The 13,343-nt window shown below is 43.3% G+C and overlaps 1 pseudogene; it reads left to right on the forward strand.

Moving 5' to 3' along the window:
* Positions 1-4,964: 4,964 nt before the first annotated feature.
* The window catches only part of LOC119869222, a 50,545-nt pseudogene continuing 42,166 nt past the window's right edge, over positions 4,965-13,343 (forward strand).

Here is a 13,343-nt window from a genome sequence, read left to right on the forward strand (position 1 = left end):
AAAAGTAGAAAAAAAAAAAACCTAAAATTTATATGAAGCAAAAAAAAAAAAAAAAAAGCAAAGAAATCCTGAGAAAGAACAAGGCATGAGGCATTATTGTTCCTGATTTTTTATATTTATTATAAAGCCATGGTCACTAAAACAGTAGAGTACTGGCACAGAAGCAAAGAGAACAATGGAATAAGGAATTCAGACACAAATCCAAGCATATATGGTCAACAAATATTTGACAAGTGAGTCAAGAATGCTCAATGAAGAATTGTCTCTTCAATAAATGATGTTGCAGCAAATGGATACTCACATGTAAAAGAATGAAACTGGGCCCATAGCTTACACCACTCACAACATTAACTCAAAATTAAATAAATGCTTAACTGTGAGACCTGAAACCATGAAACTCCTAGAAGTAAAACACAGGATAAAAGCTCCTTGACACTGGTCTTGGTAATTATATTTTGGAAATCACACCTAAAATGTAACCAAAAAATAAAAAATAGACAAGTGGGAATACATCAAACTAAAAAGTTTCTTCACACCTGAGGAAGCCATCAACTAATTGAAAAGACAACCTACAGAACAGAGAAAAAATATTCACAAACCATATATCTGATAAGGGATTAATAGCCAAACCAAATAAATAATGCACATAACTCTATGGCAGAAAAATCACCCAATTTAAAAATGAGCAAAAAACCTAATAACCATTTTTCAAAAAAAGATACACAGATAGGCAACAGGTATATGAAAAGATGTTCAACACTTCTAGTCATTAGGGAAATACAAATTAAAACTACAATGAGATACCACCTCATGCCTGTTAGAATGGCCATCATCCAAAAGACAAAAGATAACAAATGCTGGTATGGATGTAGAGGAAAGGGAACCCTTGTGCACTCTTGGGGGCGGTGTGTGTTGTAAACTGGTACAGCCACTGTGGAAAACAGAATGAAGGCTCCTCAAAAATTAAAAATAGAACTAGTTACAGTCCATTTCTGGGAATGTATCCAAAGGAATTGAAAACACAAGAAAAGATAAATGAACCTCCCGACACACAGCAGCATTATTTATAATAGCAGAAACAGGGAAACAATCGAAGTGTCCAATGATGGAGGAATGGTTAGAGCAGTTGTGGCATATATGGTTGACTCCTGAACAACGAGGTGTGATCCTCCACATAGTTGAAAATCTGCATATAAAATTTGACTTTCCAAAATTAAGAGGCAGACTCTTAATAGCTTACCGTTGACTGGAAGCCTTACTAATAGCATGAACAGTCAACTAATACATGCTTTGTTTACACATTATATATTGTATTCTCACAATTAGGTAAACTAAAGAAAGGAAGGCGCTATGATGTATACCTTAAACCTCATTCAGTGATGTATGTCAACTATCTCTCAATAAAAGTGAAAAGAGATGAAAAGATACAATTGTCACTTGTTTTTTTGAAATATTTGCAGTAGCCTCCTACTGACTCCTCTTTCCTGAAGGACCCTAGAGGTCCAAGTTGGGAGTCATTAATCCAGTGAGGGAGGGGGGGAATGTGCTTCTCCCCCCGCCACTATCAGAGTCTTTAGTATCACCCAAGAATCTTCTATTTCTCCATTAGTCCTAGTTTCCAAGGCAAAATTTCCATAGTGATCACCACCACAGCTCCCCACCTTGCAGAGTCTACCCCTGTATACTCCATCACTCCTCTGTTACCACAGATAAATTGTTTGGGTTCCTAGCAGAGGCCATTCTCTACTCATATACTGGGTCACATCCTCTCTTGGCTATTCAACAACTCCATCTCTCCAGAAAATCCTCCCCCCTCTTGCATCACACACACTATCCTTCTTTATTCTCCACACCTCTTCCACAAGTCTAGAGAAACATGTTGGTAAACTCCCTTGGCCCCATTTCATGTAAGAGCCACCACCTCATTTCTCAGTTTTCCTAAATGAAGTCTTAGAGGTTGATGAAAATTATAACTTTCCAATTTTCTCTTGATCTCCCTCCAATCAAGCTTTCTCCTCTTGCTAAGATCCACAATTACTTCATAACATTGTATCCGAAGTCAATTCGCAGTCCTCATCTTGGTCTATCAGCAATATGTGACAGTTAACCAGGTTTTCCACTATCTTGAAACACTGAGAACTTGCCTTTCAAGACAGTAAATTTTCTGAATTTCCTTCCTTCTTTCCTCATTGTTCCTTTCTTCATCTCTGCTGGTTCTTCCTTTGACCTTGTTTCTAGATCTTTGATCTTCTATCTTCATTACTTTAGAGAACTCTTCTAGTTGCAGGATTTAAGTGTCATCTCTATGCTGATGTCTCACCAATATGTATCTCCAGCCTGAACCTCTTCCTTGAACTCCAGATTCATATATCTAATTCTCTATTAGACATTTTTTTCTGGGCAGCCCAGGTGGCTCAGCGGTTTAGCACCACCCTCAGCCCAGGGTGTGATCCTGGAGCCCCGGGGTCAAGTCTCATATCGGGCTCCCTGCATGGAGCCAGCTTCTCCCTCTGCCTATGTCTCTGCCTGCCTCTCTCTCTCTCTCTCTGTCTCTCTCTCTCTCTCTCTCTCTCACACACACACACACACACACACATAAATAAAATCTTTAAAAATATATATTTAAAAAACACATCTTTTCCTGAATATCTAACTGGCATCTCCAATGTAATACAACCAGGAATGATCTTCTGAGCTTTTCCTTCAAACATTCAAACATAAGTTTTTCTTAGAGACTCCTAAGGTCTTAGCAGACAGATTGTGAACCTTGGTTGCATGTTATAGTCACATGGGGGGCCTGAGTTCCACCTCCCAATGATTGTAACCCAATTGGTCATGGCATCCAGAGTGTTAGAAGCTCTCTATGTAGCTTCTCCAAAGAAGCCAAGATTGAGGACTGTAGCTCTGGATGGGTTTCTTCTTCCTTTAACCTCAAATCCTATTATTTTTTCCCCATAAACACTCTCCTCCAGCCACACTGGTCCCCTTGCTATTGCTCAACTCACCAAATATGCTCCCCTTTCAATTCCTTCTTTGTGCCTGGAACACTTTTACCTAAAATAGCCTTAAGGTTTATTTCCTTATCTTTTCAAGTCTTTGCTTTAAATCACTGTGTCATTGAGATCTACTATGACCACCCTATTTAAGTTTGCAAAGTTCTCTGCCAACCACATCATTTCCCCATTACCCTTACCAGGACTTTTTTTTCCTTCAGCATTATGCCCTTCAAAAAGATGTAATTTACTCATTTATTATAGGTTCAGTCTCTCCCCAGTTAGGAAGCAGACTCTGAGAGCAGAGGAATATCTGCATCTTTGCTTACTGTGGGATCTCAGATCATGCATGATATATAGCAGGTACTCAAAAAACGAGCACTAGTGACATTCCTTTTTCTAATATGAAATTTTCTCCTTTCTCATTTTCATCAAATTCTTGGTTCTGTTTAAGAGTTAGACCTATTTGCTGGTATCCCAAAACAACCCTACTTAATAGTTCATCCACTTCTAATTTTTTTCCAAAGGCTTATCTTTCCTTACATTTCCTTAATTATGAGCTTCTCCTTAGGGTTTAGTATTTGACCCTTTATCCTTATTTATATTTACACTTAATAACCTCTCTCCTTTGAAAAGAGGAGACTTCATTTTTCAGACTTCAGCTAGAATGGAAAATTTAAAGTGGTGCCGCCATGTCAAAGTTTTAGTTAAGAACACTGGACCTTCCTCTCACGGTAAATCCAGTACAGTATCAAAGCTTCAATTATTTATGTCAATAAATCCAAATATTGTTTCTCTAATGCACTGTTCTCTTATTAGTGTCAAAAAAAGTAATGATCTCCTCCCTCCCTCCTGCTCCCCCCCCCCACACTCTATACATTATAAGTCAAGATAAAAATTCAGGAGTATTACTTAAAACATCCCTTTTCCCTTTCTCCCAAAACTCAGCCAAGCGTTTCTTTATTCTACTTATTAAATTTTTATTATGACCTATCTCTTCCATGTCATTTCTGTTCATGATAATCTCTTACCTTTCCTCTTAAAGCCTCCCAACTGAAACCATTATTTCCCTACTTTCCCCTTCAATACATTCTACACACTGCCAAAGTATAAACATTTAAAGACCTTTAAAATTCATGCAATTGCATTAAAATCCTTAAATGGCTTTCGTATTATTTAGTATAATAATCCTTACCATGGTTAAGCTAATACTCAACAATCTCTATGCTTCTCTTGCACATAAGCTCAAACTATCACAGTTTCTTTAATAAATCAAGATTACTTTCCTCCTCACTCATTTTAATGCCTTACCACAGTCCATTTCTTCTGTTTGGAACCTCCCATTTATGTTCACTTAGCTATTCAAATTCATTCTATCACATCCTTTTAAAAGTTAATGAGATTCATATAGTCAATGGATCTTGACAAAGGACTAGACAACACGGTGAAAGAAAAGGACAGTATTTTCAACAAATGATAATGTAAAACTGGACACCACATGCAAAAATACTGAGTCCAGACACAGACTTCACATCCTTCACAAATATAAACTCAGATCACAGTTCTAAATATAAAATGCAAAATTATAAAACCTCTGCAAGATAATGTAGGAGAAAATGCAGGTGAACTTGGGTATGGCTATGATTTTGATCCAACACCAGGGCACAATCCATGAAAGAAATAACTGATACACTGGACTCCATTAAAATTTTCTGTTCTGCAAACAGCAATGTCAAGAGAATAAGAAGACAAATCACAGAGTTGGAGAAAATATTTACAAAAGAACCATCTAATAAAGAACTGTTATCCAGAATATATATAGGGAGCAGAGGGACGGCCGTCGGAGCCGCCGAGGCCAAGTGCTGCCTGGCTGGGCCTACAAAGGGGATGTCAGGCCTCCAAAAGGAGCGCAGTGGAAGCGAGGGCCTCCCTGAGCCGCTGCTGTGACGGCCAGTGAGCGAGCCGCGGAGGATGTCCACCACCAGGACGGTCGCGCCCGCAGGGATCCCGGGGAACCCGCGGGAGGTCCCCAACCCTGCCAAGCCTGGCCGCAAGACCAAGCAGCTGCAGTACGCGCAGAACGTGGTGGTAAAGACGCCCTGGAATCACCAGCTCACCTGGCCCTTCTACCAGCCCGTGGATGCAATCAAGCTAAACCTGCCCGATTACCATAAAATCATAAACACCCAATGGATATGGGGACTATTCAGAAGAGACTAGAAAATAATTATTACTGGAGCGCCAGCGAATGTATGCAGGACTTCCACACCATGTTTACAAATTGTTACATTTACAACAAGCCCACAGATGACACAGTGCTAACGGCCCAAGCCTTAGAGAAAATTTTTCTGCAGAGAGTGGCCCAGGTGCCCCAGGACGAAGTTGAATTATTACCCCCTGCTCCGAAGGGCAAAGGCCGGAACGCGGCGCAGGAACCCGGAGTGCAGGTGGGCAGCAAGTGGTGGCCGTGTCCTCTGTCTCCCCAGCAACCCCCTTCCAGAGCGTCCCCCCACTGTCTCCAGACGCCTGTCATTGCTGCCCCCCCTCTGCCAACCATTACTGCAAACATCACATCGGTCCCTGTGCCCCCGCCGCCGCCCCACCCCCTCCCTCGACGCCCATCATCCCTGTGGTCCCTCCCACAGCGCCTGTCGTCAAGGAAAAGGGTGCAAAGCGGAAAGCAGCCACCACGACGCCCACTCCATCCGCGAGCCGGAGCGAATCGCCGCCGCCATTGTCAGACCCCAAGCAGGCCGAGGTGGGGGCTCGGCGAGAGAGTGGGGGCCGCCCCATCGCACCGCCCTGGAAGGATCTAGAGGACGGCGAGGTGCCTCAGCATGCGGGCCAGAAGGGCGAGCTGCCGAGCACTCGCGGCACTGTGACAGCGTCCTCGAGGAAATGCCGTGCAAGAAGCGTGCGGCCTGCGCCTGGCCCTTCTCCAGCCGGTGGACGCCGAGGCCCTGGAGCTGCACGACTACCACGACGTCACCGAGCACCCGATGGACCTCAGCACTGTCAAGAAGACGGACAGTCGCGAGTGCCCAGACGCGCAGGGCTTCGCTGCTGACATCCGGTTCATGTTCTCCAGCTGTTACCAGTACAACCCCCAGGCCACAAGGTGGTGGCCGTGGCCAGGAAGCTGCGGCCGTGTTTGAGGTGCGGTTTGCTAAGATGCCGGCTGAGCCGGGGGAGGCGCCGGCCCTGCCTGCGCCCGCAGCCCCCGTGCTGAGCAGGGGCGCCGAGAGCAGCCGCAGCAGCGAGGAGAGCTCGGAGGAGGAGGAGGAGGAGGAGGAGGAGGAGGAGCGGGCCCGGCTGGCGGAGCTGCAGGAGCACCTGAAGGCTGTGCACGAGCAGCTCGCCGCCCTGTCGCGGGCCCGGGAACAAGCCAGAGAGGAAGAAGGAGCCGAAGGGAAAGGAGGAGAAGGAGGAGGACGCGGACGAAGACGAGGACACGGAGAGGCACAAGGCCAAGTCTGAGGACGAGAAGGCCAAGGGGGCCCCGCCGCCAAGCAGGCCCAACCGAAGAGGGCTCCCGCCGAGAAGGCCGGCAGCGCAGCCAGGCCAGCAGGCAGCCGAAGCAGGGCGGCAAGCAGGCATCGGCCTCGACGACCCGGAGAGGAGGAGCAAGGCCTGCCCGTGAGCTAGGCCGAGGGCGCCAGCTCAGCCTAGACCACCCGGCTGCCCGGGGACACGGGGCTGCGGGGTCCACTTCATCCAGTCCCGGAGCCCTCGCTCAGGGACCCAGGCCTGAGCAGAGAGAGATTGACTTTGAGCCTCTGAAACCCACCACTGTGCGGGAGCTAGAGAGATGCGTCAAGTGTTGTTGACAGGAAAAGCAAAGGGAGCCTTTCTCCACGAGCGGGAAGAAGCAGGCGGCCAAGTCCAAGGAGGAGTTAGCTCAGGAAAAGAAGGAGTCAGAGACGCGCGGCAGGACGTCCGTGGGCAGCTGAACAACAACGAGAAGCCTGCCAAGGAGGAGAAAGCGGGCTCTGCGCCCTCGGGAGGGCCGCCCGGCTCAGCAGCAGCAGCTCCTCGGTCCGGGAGCAGCAGTTCGGCGGATCCAGCTCCACTGCAGCGACTCAGACTGAGCGCTGGACTCGCACATCAGGACAAAACCAGCGAAGTCGCACCCGCCGAAACTCTGCAGTGTCCCTTGCTCTGGTTGATCTGCTACTCTGGTTCCGCGGCGTGCAGGTTTTCTTTAAAACTCAGTGTTACGGAATCCAGGGATCCCTGGGTGGCGCAGCGGTTTGGCGCCTGCCTTTGGCCCAGGGCGCGATCCTGGAGCCCCGGGATCGAGTCCCACGTCGGGCTCCCGGTGCATGGAGCCTGCTTCTCCCTCTGCCTGTGTCTCTGCCTCTCTCTCTCTCTCTGTGACTATCATAAATAAATAAAAATTAAAAAAAAAAATAAACTCAGTGTTATGGAATCTTCCAGTTTTGGCTTTAATAGGTCTAAGATCTTTCTCGTGTGTATGTGAGGCTTTATGAGAAGGTGTGAACCCACATAAAGCCTTCCCTTCCTTACTGAGTTGAGTTGCTTGGAGACGGCAACTTCAAACGCTGACCTGATGACCGTAGAAAACCATGTCAGATGTGATCTGAAGTTTCTTGCAAAGCCCCTTTCTTATGCCCAACCTGGTCTGTAGCTCCAGAAAGCATTGTTTGAAAGGAAGTTTCTCTGAGATGGTACTGCACCGAAGGCTGTCAGCTTTGCAAACAGGCGATGTCTGTCCCCCCAGCTCAGCCCCGCGGCTGGGGTTACCTCTTGCTGCAGGGTGGGGGGACTGTGGAGGTGCTGCGGGCTCCAGTCCGGGCTTCTGCAGGGGTGGGGAGAGGCGGGTGGGCACCGAGGGAGGGGCCTCGGGAGCTCCTGGGAGGGAACACAGGGGCGCGTGTGCCACGCGCAGCTTTCCATACACTGAAACTTTTACCTCAACTGAAAAAAAAAAGATAAAAAAAAAACAAAACTAAAGGAGACTTTTTTGTAAGGTTCAGCAATTTTCTACGAAAATCTAATGTAAATTTCACTATCTACATGGTAAAGTTCTGCAAGGCAAGGAGACATGGGCTGCTAAGGAAACTTGGTGTTGACTAGGGGAGGATCATTGTCTCTTCTTATACTTTTCATACACACTGCTAGTATGAAAATAGAAACAAAATGGACCAGAGCGATACTTACGGGAGAAAAGAAAAAGACTTGAGAAGTTCTGACATACAAGCAAAAACAAAAACAAAAAATGCCCCTTATAGTTCTAATTTATAACTTTTAGAGTGAAGAACAATGATCTTGCAGAAAAATAAAATCCAAAGGAGCTCAAAGAAAAGGCACAGGAAAAAAAGCTACTCTCTCCATAGACATCCTTAATAATGTAACTTATTGAAATTTAATCTTGAATAATCATAGAAAAATACTTTCTTATTAAATATGGATCTTATTCTCAATAGAATTTTCAAATAAGAAAAATCTTTTATTTTTTGTCTTGACTCCATAGTATATAATTTATGTTTTATTATTTATTTCTACTGACCTGAATTTCTCTAATCCAGCAACATATTATCTACAGCAAAGATTCTTCAAAATACCATGGGTTATTTACCAGATTTTACTTGTCTACAAAAAAATATATATTTTCCCCCAGTCAGTGATCAGTGACTCCATAAATGGGAAGGAATGGACTTTTTCTCCATTTCTTGGTTTTATGTCACAGTAACGATGAAACTTTTACCTCAACAACTTCTCATTCCAGTCTTTTACAATCACTTCTGTCGAGGGACTGTGTTTGTTCACTGCCAAACAGTGTCTAAATTATAACTTGAGGACAATATGAAGATGACAATGAAAATCCAGTTTACTAAGAAGAAAACAACTAGATACCCTTCTTTCTACAAGGACTTATTTATGAATATGCACTTAATAAAAAATAAGATACTCGATAATGAACAAATTTAGGTTTATTCTGCAGTTAGGTTTATAGAAAAGAGCATAAACTGGAAAATAGTCGCTTCATTCCCCATCTTCTATTTTAGGAAGACTTTAAATCTGTAATGAAGTTTAAAAATGCCAAATCTCACACACACAAAAAAACACTTTCTTGAAACATTTTTTTCACAATATATGCAGAAAAAGCACAGCCCTAAATAGAAGACCAAGACGCGCATACACACACACACACACACACACACACACACACACATCCACATGCTCAATATATTCACAGCAAAAAAACATAAGGGATGGGCAATTCAAGCTTTCTCCCAAAGCATACATGGGATGAAAGAAATTCCTAAATCTCAATGCAGAATAGAACAATTACTACCAGAGGGTAATGAATTAATGAAAACATGAATACAGTTACTACTGGAACTGGCTTCCGAAGCACCAACACACAAACTCATTCAAGACTCTCTTTTAGATCTCAGCTACAGAAATGCCAACCAACATTCCTATATTTAGCAGATATAGTAGTTTGAGGAAAAGCTACAATTAGTATTTTAAGTTTGAAAATGAACATCAGGGATCCCTGGGTGGCGCAGCGGTTTGGCGCCTGCCTTTGGCCCAGGGAGCGGTCCTGGAGACCCGGGATCGAATCCCACGTCGGGTTCCTGGTGCATGGAGCCTGCTTCTCCATCTGCCTGTGTCTCTGCCTCTCCCTCTCTGACTATCATAAATAAATAAAAAAAATTAAAAAAAAGAAAATGAACATCATAAAAATAATAAATCACTCCTTTTTCCTATATTGTTCCACCTGTCTTTGCTTAGCCTTTACTGAATCCAAATGCTAAGTATTGACTTATGTGGTTTTCCTGTGAACAGATAAAGTAGAAAATGAGAAATAGTTTAGATCTCAAAAAAAAAAAAGCACATGACTCAAAAGTTTGCAGGCAGAAATAAATTACAGTGATCAAAAATATTGTTTGGGAATATTAAAATATCTTTACTGTGTACAGAGTTGTTTATGAAAACTTTGGCTTTCTCATCTACATTATACCATGGAGAATAGAACGAAATAATGTAAAAATGTCCTGTTTACACAACGTAGACTTGAGAAAATGCACCACTGGTGCTATTTGATGTATGAAATCTTCATTTTCCAGTATATGGGTTATTTTCTGGGACTAAATCAAGCTCAGTGTATTTTAGTCTGAGAAAGCTAATATGTTTTCACAAAAATAGAAACTTCTGAAGAGTATCTTCATGACCATGAGAGGATTAAAAGCAAATTTCAAAATGCACTTTAAGCACAGACAAACTAGAACATTTCTATTTTGTTGCTTTGACTGTTTTTTTTTTTTTTTAAATTTTTTTTAACTTTTATTTATTTATGATAGTCACAGAGAGAGAGAGAGAGGCAGAGACACAGGTAGAGGGAGAAGCAGGCTCCATGCACTGGGAGCCCGACGTGGGATTCGATCCCGGGTCTCCAGGATCGTGCCCCGGGCCAAAGGCAGGCGCCAAACCGCTGCACCACCCAGGGATCCCCCTTCTTTGACTGTTTTTTTAACATAGTGACCCTTAAGGGAAAAAAATGGGTGGGGGGCAAGGTGGCAGGAAGATAGGCTTCATAAAATACACTTAGGTTGAATTAAAGTAGTTGTAGTTTAGTATTTTAAATAAGGAAACATTCAATTAAATAATCAAGATTCTCAATAATCTGCAAATTGCTATAACCTCTAGTTTTGAAATCCCCAATTTTTGAAAAAAATTCTTTTTTCGTGCCAAAATTGTGTTAAAACATATGTTTGGTATTCTTTTTCCTAAAAAGTTTGGAGATATTTTAGAAGCACCCAAAACCTAAATCCATGGCAAATTTAATAACTCTTTGGAGGTAAGTAATAGTCTCATCTAAAAGAAAGAGAAATCGAGTTGGGTTACAGATGCTTACAAAAATGAGAAAATTAGGATAAATTTCATTAAAAATATTAAATATCTGAAATTCTAGATTGCCAGTATTCCTTTTAAGGAGGATTTATGTTTATGAATAGAAATCCTCAGGGTGGTATTGTGTTTTTCTCCTCATAGGAAACGCCTGTTTTGTCAAGCAATTAAGGTTCTCTGTGGAGAAACTGATATGTCAGTCAGTCCACCACCAGACTCTCAGCCTAAAATCCATGGGCTTCTCTCCCTTTGCTGCAAAACAAAGACCCCTACTCTTATTCTCCTGAACTCTTTGTCTTTTCCTCAACTCAAGTGTCAGAATTTTTAACACATAGATTCATAAAAATGGGGTAAAAAAAACAATTTCTATAAATAAAACAGATCCACAGTATAACATTAACTCTGCCAAAAAATCAGACAAAGAAATAAAAATAAATACTCTAGAAATTTGGAGCTCATTTGCTAATTTTCTTTTTTTTTATTTAAAAAAATTTTTTTTATTTATTTATGATAGTTACAGAGAGAGAGAGAGGCAGAGGGAGAAGCAGGCTCCATGCACTGGGAGCCTGATGTGGGATTCGATCCCAGGTCTCCAGGATCGCGCCCTGGGCCAAAGGCAGGCGCCAAACCGCTGCGCCACCCAGGGATCCCCTCATTTGCTAATTTTCTAACTCAATTCACTATGATCATGGGTCCACAGCCAAATCATGGTCTCCTATCCTCTTTTCAACTATCTTATTAAATATAATGTGATTAAATAAATAATTACTAAAGGGAAAGGATATTCTTTTTATTTAAAAAAAAGAACATGAAGAATCACATCACCAAGATGGCAACATAGGATATTCCTGACTTCACTCCCCTCCCAAAACAAATGAACAACTATTCAAGAGCAAGACAACATTGAAAGAACCCTAGAACATGATGGTGAGGTACTCCCCACACCTCAGAGGCCAAGACAAACTGCATAGGAAGAGAAGGGGCCACACGCTGGCTGCACTTCTCCCCCCCAAATCCAGGCCATTTCAGCACCAACCTGAGGTCTCAACTGAGCCTCCAATTCTTCCAGTGGGAAAAGAGAGCACAGGGGGGAATAGCCAGCCCCCCAACTCAGCACTGTGGCTGCTTTGTTTGAACCCCTACTCTGATCTCATGCCTACACAGGGATTGCTGGAAAACTATAAGGTTCAAACACTGGGATTCTAACTGTGACAAAGAATAGGAGAGAGGCTTGTAACAAGTAGCATACGACCTTGGCCGACCAAGTCCATACTTGCAGTGTCCAAGTAATAATACCAACCAGCGGCTTTCCTCATTATCAGAACCAAGATGGATATATACTCTGACCAGGGAATTAGCAGAATATAGATCTTATTTATTCTGATCAAATGAATACTGTTGACCATAGAGCCAAGTTTGCCTAAGCCCAGGCAGGGAACTGAATCACAGCTCCCTTCCTCGACTGTGGAGAGTATCTTCTAGTCCAATTTGACAAGAAGGGCTGGAGAAAACTCCTGAAAGCTTTGTGACCCAATAGCAGTCAAGCTGAGAAGCTGGTAGAATTGAAGTTGTACAGCGGCCCTGTTTGGTCAGGGAACTTGGGGAATGGATCAGCCTGAGTTGAAACAACAAACAAAGAACAATAGCAGCTTTAACTGCTTCTCCCACTGCACCCAGACAGGGAATCTAATTCATAACCCTGCTCATTGTTGAATGCCATCAGTCTATCCAACCAGAGAATCTAACCAAAGGACAAGGAAAGCTCTGTAGCCCATCCAACAGCCCTACCTACAGTGGCATTTGAACAAAGAGCATAGCCTGTGGCTTCCCCAGTCTGCAGAGCAAAACCAGTGGCCTCACCTGACCAAGCAACTCAGTGCAGACACTACACTGATTCGGGTCCACCAACAATGAGCTATACAGACCCTGGTTCTATCTGCTGTCGTGCTAGGGAAGGGAAACTAATTCATAGTCTTATCTACTGCTGAATATAGTAGCCAGTCCAGACCATCGATGAAGCCTAACCAGATTAGGAGAGAATCCAAACAATTGTAGAGAAGCCAGGCAACTGCAAAGCCCATCCTATAGCTTTTCTTAGGGAGGGAACCAAGCTGGCAGTCCTATACAACTCTCTCAGTCACTGGAACATCTCCTATCCCTGACCTTAAAGTATGAAGCATGGCCCCATCCAAGAAAAGACCACAATAGCAGACCCCATTTGCCCAAAGAAATTACCAGCAAATGCCCAGAAACTGAAACTGAGCTGAATGGTGAAGAAGTGTCTCTGCCAAAGCAAACTTGTCAAGTATGGAATTGGAGCCCAATTACTTAAATGCACAGATTCCAACATCAGGAATCAAAGATCACACACACACACAAAAAAATCAGGTAAATAGGACACCACCAAAATAAACTCATAAAGATCCAAAAGCTAAACCTTAATAAATGGAGATCTAGGAACTGTCAGAAAGA

This window comes from Canis lupus, unplaced genomic scaffold (genome assembly GCF_011100685.1).
Source record: "Canis lupus familiaris isolate Mischka breed German Shepherd unplaced genomic scaffold, alternate assembly UU_Cfam_GSD_1.0 chrUn_S1517H1701, whole genome shotgun sequence".
Taxonomy (NCBI): domain Eukaryota; kingdom Metazoa; phylum Chordata; class Mammalia; order Carnivora; family Canidae; genus Canis; species Canis lupus.